The sequence below is a fragment of the Papaver somniferum genome, chromosome 7 (assembly GCF_003573695.1).
Source record: "Papaver somniferum cultivar HN1 chromosome 7, ASM357369v1, whole genome shotgun sequence".
Lineage (NCBI taxonomy): Eukaryota > Viridiplantae > Streptophyta > Magnoliopsida > Ranunculales > Papaveraceae > Papaver > Papaver somniferum.
Window position 1 is genome coordinate 149,670,798 of NC_039364.1, and position 10,644 is coordinate 149,681,441.

Consider the following 10,644-nt stretch of genomic DNA (forward strand, 5'->3'; position numbering starts at 1 on the left):
AGAACCGATCCTAGTGATTGGTATAACCGATCTGAACCCATTATGTGACTTGGTAAGTTCGATCACAACTAACCATTGTGACTTGGTATGACCGATCACATAGTAGTCTTGGAAGTCTGATAGAACCAATTCTAAACTTGTTTGGAAGTGTGGTAGAACCGATTCCAAGATGAAAATCAATGTAAATACGAAATAAGGATTTGCAGTGTAAAGATGTCAACATACTTTGAACACGAGCAGTAAATCTTATCATTTATCGTTCAAAGATATTCCTTGGTACTCAAGGTGATCCTGTAACCGAAATAAATTAAGAATCTTTTAATCAAGGTTTTTGGTTTTATATGCTTTAATTACCAGCAATTAATGCATAGCTTTAGAGAATAAAAATTAGTAATGTGCATTTATTAATTGGAGATTTTCTATGAGAGATTTTGGAATATATTAGACCAACATTTATTGGAAAATCGAATTTTGCCATTCATTGCATATCGTGAGAGTATTTTTTCGAACTTCCTTTGGTGTCCAAACATCCTTGGTCTATAAATATCTAAGTTTTCATTTCTAGCAAACTATCCTAGAGCCGGGCAAACTTTATTTCTCGTTGTTTTTGGTGAAGCCGTCTATCCGGAGAGGAAAGTATCCTAATTAGGTGAAATCTCTTACGACCGCTCGTTTAAAGACTTCTGTGGGATCAAGAGGCTCTACGAGTACCATTGGTGGGAAAGTAGATAATTGCAGTGTTATTAGTTTTCAATACCCAACACACATAGTTCAATGCCATTGCTAATTTCTCAAACTTTTCTGCTTCCTTCCCCTAAGATCAACCCATCTTCCTCTCCATTGTGACCGAAGCAGGATGTAACGGCTACTATCGTGGTTTAGGCTTGTCCTATTCGATTTTGATTTTAGAACCTGCACAGAAAGTACCACAACGGTGCATTTGGTTTACCTGGAAGTAATTTATAGGTGCTAAGATCCACCAACGGTACTCGTAGAGCTTCTTGATCCCACAGAAGTCTCTAAATGAGCGGTCGTAAGAGATTTCACCTAATTAGGGTACTTTCCTCTCCGGATAGACGACTCCACCAGAAACAACACGAATGAAATTTGTCTGGCTCTTATAGTTTGATAGAAATACAAACTCAACTATTTATAGACCAAGGTTGTTTGGACAAAAAGGAAATTCCAAAACCGAAAATATTCTCAAGATATTGAATTATTACCTGATTCAGTTTTCATATTTTCAAGTAATATCCAACCTGTAATTCCGAAATCTCTCATTAGAAAATATCTATTATTATTTTAGCACTTGAAAAGACGAGGGTACCCAAATATACCTCAATCTAAAACTTTTCCACCTATTAGTCTTTTCTTCCGAAGTGATTGTCTATGGACTGAGTCGAGACAGTACAACTAATCGTATCACACTTCGAGTGATCCTCTATGGATACGAGATCGATACAATACAATCAAAGAAGTGTGTTTACTTGATATTAGGTTCGGACTTAACCAAACTCTAAGGAATAACTTATCAAGTAAATAGGAATTAACGTTTGTGTATTTTACTTCTAATTATAAAAATTATAATTGCGGAAGTAGAAAAGTAAAACACACAGCAAGATTTTGTTAATGAGGAAACCGCAAATGCAGAAAAACCCCGGGACCTAGTCCAGATTGAATACTCTCAGAATTAAGCCGATATATAAAATCTAAACCAACTTCGTATAGTTGAGACCAATCAACTAACCCTATATTTCACTTAGTTTCCTCAGTATCCCTGCGCCTCCAACTTCCAATAAGTCACACACGTGGAACAATTCCTTTGGTTCGTATTCCAGACAGTAAAGGAACAACAAATCTTTTAGGTAACAACTCTTTTCAACCAAGTGATATGAGTCTGACAAAGGCTCTCTCGTTTATCACATAAACACCTTTGTCGGGTCCTTAGATCTCTTTCTTACCAATCACCACAGTGATTGTAAGACTTAAGCAATCAACAATTTTAATCACAAAGAAGTTTGTTGTTGCCGATCTACACAACTATCTTATCAATCGATTATCACAAGGATAAATCGGATTGTAGTCGGATCCCTTTCCAGCCGAAACAAGTATTGTGCGCACCAAAGATTATGAACCCAAAAGGTCTTCTTGTCTCCAAATCTTCTTTGATCTTCAATAAACACCTGCACACAATCAACTTGAATCTCTTGTGATCAATCACACACAGAACGAAGTCTGTTAACGTTGGATTATCACAAGACGTCTTTAGATCTACAAACAGTTCTAAAGATCCCCGTCGAAACTTCGATCTAGTTTGAGTGAATATTATATCAGAAGAGAAGATTCTCAAGAATAAACAAACTAGGTGCAATCAAAGTTCAACCACCGTTAGTAAATCAAATCAATTGAAAACTAATAATGAACCACAATTATCTAGTTTCCCACCAACGGTACTAATAGACCTTCTCAATCCCAAAGAAGTCTTTAAACCGATCGGCCATAAGCGATGTCTCCTAATTAGGGTACTCTCCACTCCAGTAGGAGGATCCACCAGTAAAAACACAACTGAGGTAGTTTTGATGGCTCTGAGGATTAGTTTGCAAGAGAAGCAAAATTCAGTATTTATTTACAAGGAAGATTGGACACCAAGGAATTTCCAAAACCGAATATTCTCAAAGATATGTAGTAAACACATAATCGGTTTTCATAATTCCTGGAAATGCTTTGTCCAAATATTGACCGAAATTCACTTAGAAAAATCTATAATCAGTAAATGCACATTATTAATTATTATTCTCCAAAGATATGTTTTTAATTGTTGGATATTAAATACCATATAAAATCCATAAACCTTTAATAAAAAAGATTCTCAATTAATTTCGATCCTGGAATTCTTCTTAGTTATCAAGGAATATCTTTGAACAATTAATGATAAGAGTTACAACTCGTGTTTAAAGAATGAAGACATCCTTACTTTGTAAGTCCTCTTTCATAATTACAATCTTGGAAACGAAAGCATTCGATTTACAAGAACCATGTGATTGATCTTCCTATAAAATCACCAATCATGGGTATCACGGTTCTACCAAAAAAAGTTTCGGTTCTACCTCCATGTGAGTACTTTGCATAATCACACTAGTTAGCAAAATTCGGTTGACTAGGTACTAGGATCGGTTCCCCACATATTATGGTAACTACCTGTAATTTGGTGCACATGTGCATAGGATCGGTTCCCCTCAATACTAAGAACTTGTTGCACATGTGCATAGTGTTAGAGCATTGCTCGGTCGAAATCGCATGCATTTCTATCTCAAGCATGTTTGTCAATGTTAGTGATCAAAACTATAAGTCTTGATTTCTAGTCTACTATATCTAAGTCTCGGACTAGGAAAGAAAGTGTAGTTAAGCTCAATAACTCCATGGAGGATCATCATATAAGACGAAGAACTACTCAAGGAACTTGTGGAACTTCATCGACTAAAAGGTATGTGGAGAATTAAACTTATCTATCACTCAAAAGTCTATCTACTCTATCTCCTATCTTGAGACAAAAGTCGTTTTGCTATATAGACTTTGATTATACACATTTGTTATTTCGAGCTGAGTTTATCTCGCCTATCTATTTTTCGAAATATGTGTTGGTAAGCTTTCACTTTAGCCAAGTTCATATTTACCTAATGACGAAAGTCATGTTATGTTTCAATCACTTTGAAAATGGCTTTGACAAAAAATGGTTTGTGAATAACAACTATATAACGTCCTCTAAAAATGTTTCAATGATTGAAATGAGAGTTTAGATTATATAACCAATGATGGATATAAGCATTGTTGTGGAAACACATATATGTATAAGTCCTTATTCCTTGAACCGAAGTTTGCGAACTTTGTTGATCAAGAGAACCAGAACAAGATCCGTGAACTCAGTCTGCGAACCCAGTCTGTGAACTGGCGGAAGTTCTCGACCCGAGAAAATCTGTTGGAGTTTGAGAACTCCTTCCAGGTAATTAAGTCCGCGAATCCAGTCCGCGAAATTAAATTGGTTATATCTAAAGACGATTGTTTGTGAACTTATGTATATATAAACTAAAGAATGTTAATTGCAAACCGTGGCTATAAAGTTCATGAACCCTTTCAAGTTAATCAAATCGTTTTTGCTTCGATTGTGTCTTGTGTAGTTACATAAAATTTCCTTGTAATTGAACAACTCTCTAACTAGTTCATTTGAGTCATTTGAACTAGTTATGGTGAAGAAGAATATGGTTGATATGAAAGTGCTCACATAGCTAATCATTTGGTTAACTATTGATGAACCAACAAATGTACATGTTTGGGTACGGTTACACAAACCTAGAAACGTGCGTTTCATTTGTGTGTAACAAGCTAGGTTTTCTATCTAACGGTTGAAAGATATTAGCTTGAATCTAATCAGGTTTTTCATCTAACGGTGAATATTGAATGCTTTGTTACCAAGTTAACATTGATTGCTAACCTTGATTTGAAAGACTATATAAGGGAGAACTCTAGGAAATGGGAAACCTAATCCCCACACCTTACGTGTGATACTAGTTGTGTAAGCTAGAGTCGATTCTCCTTTAACCTTTGGTTTCTTCTCTAAAACCAGGTTAACGACTTAAAGACTTCTTTGGGATTGTGAAGCCAGACCGATACTACTTTCTTGTAGTTGTGTGATATGATCTTGTTGTTTCTATCGTACGAGTACAATCGCAAAGATTGGCTTGAGATTGATATCTCCGATAGGAAAGATATAAAAGTAGCCACAAACATCTTCATCTCATCGTTTGAGATTCCATAATATCTTCTTTCGCCGCGTCGATTAATATTATTGTGAGGTGATTGATAATACTAGGCTATTATTCGGGAATAAAAGTTCGGGTTATCAATTTGTTCCTGTTCACCTTGATTTATCAAAAGACGGAACAAAACTTGTAGGTAATTCTGTGGGAGACGGATTTATCTATTACCGTAGACTTTTCTGTGTGATACAGATTTGTTTATTTAAAGTCTTCGACTTTGGGTCGTAGCAACTCTTAGTTGTGGGTGAGATCAGCTAAGGGAATAAAGCGCTTAGTATCCTACTGGGATCAGAGACGTAAGGAGCGCAACTGTACCTTGGATCAGTGTGAGATTGATTGGGGTTTAACTACAGTCCAGACATAAGTTATTTTATAGTAGTCTAGTGTTTGTTGTGTCTTAATACAGTGTGTGTTGAATCTGGACTAGGTCCCGGGGTTTTTATGCATTTGCGGTTTCCTCGTTAACAAAATTCTGGTGTCTGTGTTATTTCTATTTCCGCATTATATCGTTTATCTTTATAATTGAGATATCACATGTTGTGCAGTTAGTTCAATCAATTAGAATATACGATCTTTGGTTGTTGATTTAAATTGATTGACACTTGGATATTGATACCATCCAGGTTATCTCTCTAGTATTTGATAAAGACTCGCAGATTTCTATTTGCTTGAGTATAGATCAAATCGAGAGATTGAGATATTAACTCATTTAATATAATTTTATCTAGATCGAGTCTGACTGTCTAGTTGATTCTCTAGAAAGTATATTGGAGTTAGTCCATGCTGATTGCTAAGCGAAATATTGGGTGTGGTTGTTGTACCCCCGCTTTTTCAATTGGTATCAGAGCAGGCAAACACGTTTAAAGACCTTTCAAGTCTGTTTTTGTAGAGATCTGACTCTATGGACAGAGATGCCATCTCTATTAACGTACCACCAGTCTTCGATGGCTCTAATTACTTATGGTGGAAAATTGCTATGCGAGCTTTTCTTCAAGCACGTGATTTTCAATCATGGGTATATGTAGTTAATGGCTATAATGCTCCGGTTGTGGCAGTTGGAGATGTAAACGTTCCCAAGGACATTGGTGAATACAGCCCTGCCGAGATACTTGCTGCAAAGAAAAATTCTGAAGGTTTGAATACTATTATACATGTCATTACCACAAATCTTCAGCACCATGTGTCTAATTTCACCAGGTCTAAAGATGCGTGGGATATTTTAGAAACCGTATTCGAAGGTAACTCCAGTGAAAAGGAAGCTAGGCTTCAAAACCTTAATTCCGATTGGGAAAACCTTCGTAAGACAGATGAAGATACATTTGATGAGTTTAATCACAGAGTGTATGAAATTGTTAACGCATCTTTTGCATTGGGTAAGACTATTCCTGAAAAGGACATTGTGATGAAAATTCTCACATCGCTGCCATCTAGATACGACTCTAAGAAGCATGCCATCGTTGAGGGAAATAACCTTGATAATCTCTCCAGAAATACGCTGGTTGGGAAGCTTAAGATCTTTGATCACGAGCATTCACCCAAATCTAAGGATGTTGCTTTCAAAGCACTAAAGGACACAAAATTACTTGACAAAAGTAAATAAAAAAACGGGGGTCTAACAACACCACCCAATATTTCACTTAGCAATCTGTATGGACAAACTCGAATATACTTTTAAGACAATCAACTAGACTCAATCAATTAAAAGTATATCAACGAGTTTATATCTATCTTCTTGATTTGATTTACTCAAGCAAGAACTAGGAGTTCTAATCAAATACAAGGAATAACTTGGATGGTACCAAAGACCAATATCCAAGGATCAATCGATATCAATCAACAACCAAAGGTCGGATTGCCAATTGATTGACTCAAACACACAACCTGTATTATTTCAATTATATAAAAAAATAAAATGCGGAAATAGAAATAATACAGACACCAGAAATTTTGTTAACGAGGAAAAAGCAAATGCAGAAAAACCCCGGGACCTAGTCCAGATTGAACACACACTGTATTAAGCCGCTACAGACACTAGCCTACTCTAAGCTAACTTCGGAATGGACTGTAGTTGAACCACAATCAGTCTCCCACTGATCCAAGGTACAGTTGTACTCCCTACGCCTCTGATCCCAACAGGATACTGCGCACTTGATTCCCTTAGCTGATTTCACCCACAACTAAGAGTTGCTACGACCCAAAATCGCAGGCTTCGACAATAAACAAATATGTCTCCCACAAACAAGTCTATCAAAGGATCAATCTGTCTCCCACAGATAAACCCTAAAGGTTTTGTTCCATCTTTTGATAATAATCAAGGTGAACAGGAACCAATTGATAATCCGGTCTTATATTCCCGAAGAACAACCTAGAGTTATCAATCACCTCACAACAATCTTAATCGTATGGTAGCAAAACAAGATGTTGCGGAATCACAAACAATAAGACAAAGATGTTTGTGATTACTTTTTATATCTTGCCTTTCGGAGATATCAATCTCAATCCAATCAATCTGATTTTACTCGTACGATAGAAGATGCAAGATCAGATCATACAACTACGATAAAAGTAGTATCGGTCTGGCTTCACAATCCCAATGAAGTCTTTAAGTCGTTAACCTGGTTTTTGAAGAAGAAAACCAAAGGTTAAAGGAGAACCGACTCTAGTATGCAAACTAGTATCACAAGTAAGGTGTGGGGATTAGTTTTGCACAATACTAGATGTCTCCTTTATATAGTCTTTCAAATCAGGGTTTGCAATCAGGTTACCTTGGTAACAAAGCAATCAATATCCACCGTTAGATGAAAACCTGATTTAGATTCAAGCTAATATTTCTCAACCGTTAGAAAGAAAACTTATCTTGTTATATACACTTGACAATGCATGCTTCTAGGTTTGTTAACCGTACCCAAACGTATGCACTTGTTGGTTCAATAATAGTTAACCAAATGGTTAGCCATATGAGCATTTCATATCAACCATGTTCTTCTTCACCATAACTAGTTCAAATGACTTCAAATGAACTAGTTAGAGAGTTGTTCAATTTCAAGGAAATCTCATGTACTACACAAGACACAATTGAAGAAAAGATGATTTGATTCATTTGAATCGGTTCATGAACTTTTATAGCCACGGTTTGCAAACTGCATTCCTTGGCCTTTTTAAGTTTAAGTTCAGAAATCATCTTCAGATATATAACCTTCTCAAGTTCGCATACTAGGTTCGCGGACTTTAGTTACCGGATAGAGTTTACAAACTCCAGCAGAAATTCTCAGGTTTGAAAACTTCGCCGGTTCGCGGACTGGGTTCACGGACTTAGCTTCACGCAAGTAGTTTGTCAACTCCAGCAGAAATTCGCGGGTTTGAGAACTTAGGCAGTTCGCGTACTTGGCTCACGACATTCTTCCGGTTCCCTTGATCAACAAAGTTCGCAAACTTTGGTTCAAGGAATATGACTTATACATAAATGTGTTTCCACAATAATGCTTATTTCCACCATTGGTTATGTAATCTAAACTCTCATTCCAATAATTGAAACATTCTTAGAGGACGTTATATAGTTGTTACACCATTTCTCGTCAAAGCAATTTTCAAGATGATTGAAACATATTATGACTTTCGTCACATGGTAAAGATAAACTTGGTTAAAGAGAAAAGCTTACCAACACATATTTCGAGATATCGATAGGCGAGGTATACTCGGCTCAAAATACCAAATGTGTATAATCCAAGTCTATATATATAGCATACGACTTCTTGTCTCAAAGAGTAGGAGATAGAGTAGATAGACTTTTGAGTGACAGATAAGTTTAAGTCTTCACATACCTTTTTGTCGAGAAGTTCCACCGGTTACTTGAGTAGTTCTTATACTTGTATGATGAATCGCCATGAATTCCTTGATAGACACATTTTTGTGTCCGATTTGTCTCGATTCTATATATTGTTAGGGCTCATTTGTACTTATTATGGTGTTTTATTTATTTGTAGGTATTTTTGGCCAATAAACATTTTTGAAAAAAATTGGCTCGGAAAGTTGTCGGAAAGCACCCGGAGGACATTTGCTATTCGGACTCTCATTTTGGATAAGGGGTAACCTAATTACTAAGTGGCACCCCATTTCCAGGCAGTTTCTAATCGCACCCCTACTCTGGATAAGGGGCAACCATCTTCAACATTTCAAAAACCAGGTTTTTGGCGGGAAAATAGGTGCAGTGAAGAACAGTTTTGGCAATCGTGATTTGGAGAAGTTTGAGGTCGATTAAACCTCTGATTTTCATAGGATAGACTCCTTATGGGTCTAGGAATATGATATGGGTGTTTAAATCGATTAGACTAGGCTCAATCGACGGATTTTTCTCACAACAGAAAATATGGAAAGCCACGTGTGTGACCTGTTTTAGGGAATTTTAGAGAGATTAAAGCGCTGTAAACCTTCCCAAAGTTTTGTATCTATCTAAGGAAGAGTTTAGAATAAAAAGGAAAGCTCAGAAATGCGTAGAAATTCTAAAACAATAAATTGCCGCAACTTGGCCGTGAAGAGAAGGAAAGAGATTTTGGAAGATTTGGGAGAGATTTAATCGGTATTTTTGATATAAATAGATGTCTTGGGTCATATAGAAGAGGTGTCGAGATTTTGGGAACCTAAGGAGAGCCAGAGAAGAAGAAATCAGAGCTTTACCAAACTCTGTTTCTGCTGCTGCTGCTGTTGAAGAGGAAGAACACGAAGAACATTGACGCACAGGAAACAGTCGCAGAACAGTGTCGTTGTTTAACAGCTAAAGAACATTAAGTTGTGCAGGGCAGTCGTATTCTAGGGTCTTAAAATCAGCGACAAAGCAACAATGTTTCTGTAACAGTTTCATTGTAACAGCTACTTTGCAACACCAATACACTGTTGCAAACAGTCTGTGTTATTACTTTTCACTCTTTTAATCATCTTTCGAGCAACAAACATATATTTTGAGATCATGATTAATATGAGGAGCTAAACCCCATTGCTGAGGCGATAGAGGAAGCTATTTTTCCAACAAAAAGTGGTATATTCTATTTTATCTTTTTATTTGCAATAATTATATGATTATTTTCCTTGAACTATTATATGATTTTTATTTGAGTGATTGTGATCTATTTTGATGGAGTATGCTTAGTTTTAAGACTTTTGATGCTTCATACTTGGTATTTACAATTATTACTTTTGAAAATCTACTTGTTGCAATATTTTAGAATCAAATTAAACAAGAAAATTGCATAAATATAAGTATTGGTTTAATCACTTTGAACTTGGAAAATAGTGGAATCTTAGCCTCATTGTTTCTTTTAGTATTGGTATCATCTTTGATTGAATTTGCTATAATTTTTAGTGAGTTTTCTGTTTTAATATTAGAATTTAAGTCTAATTAATATCCTTCACAAGTCTGAGAATCGAACCACTTTTACCACTATCTACAAATCACATCAATTTTTGGCGCCGCCGACTCGGACTTGTTTTTAGGGTTTTAGATTTATTTATTTATTTATTTATTATTATTGTTGTCCTTTTTTATGTTTTTGGGTATTTATCTTGTGTCTACAGGTTCTGGATCATAAAGAAAATTGAGCCAAGGAGTTTGGTGATTTCATAAAGACTTGGAGCTAAAGATTAAAGCAAAAAGAACAGAAAAGAAGACAATTTTATTTTAGACAATTTTAGTTTAGGGTTTGTTTATTTTATTTTAAAAAAAAAACAAACAAAATTGTATTAGGGTTTATTATTTTTGTAATTTTTCTTTATTTTTTTTGGACTTTTAGACTTTTGGACTTTGGGACATTATTATTTTTTACCCTACGGAAGGGT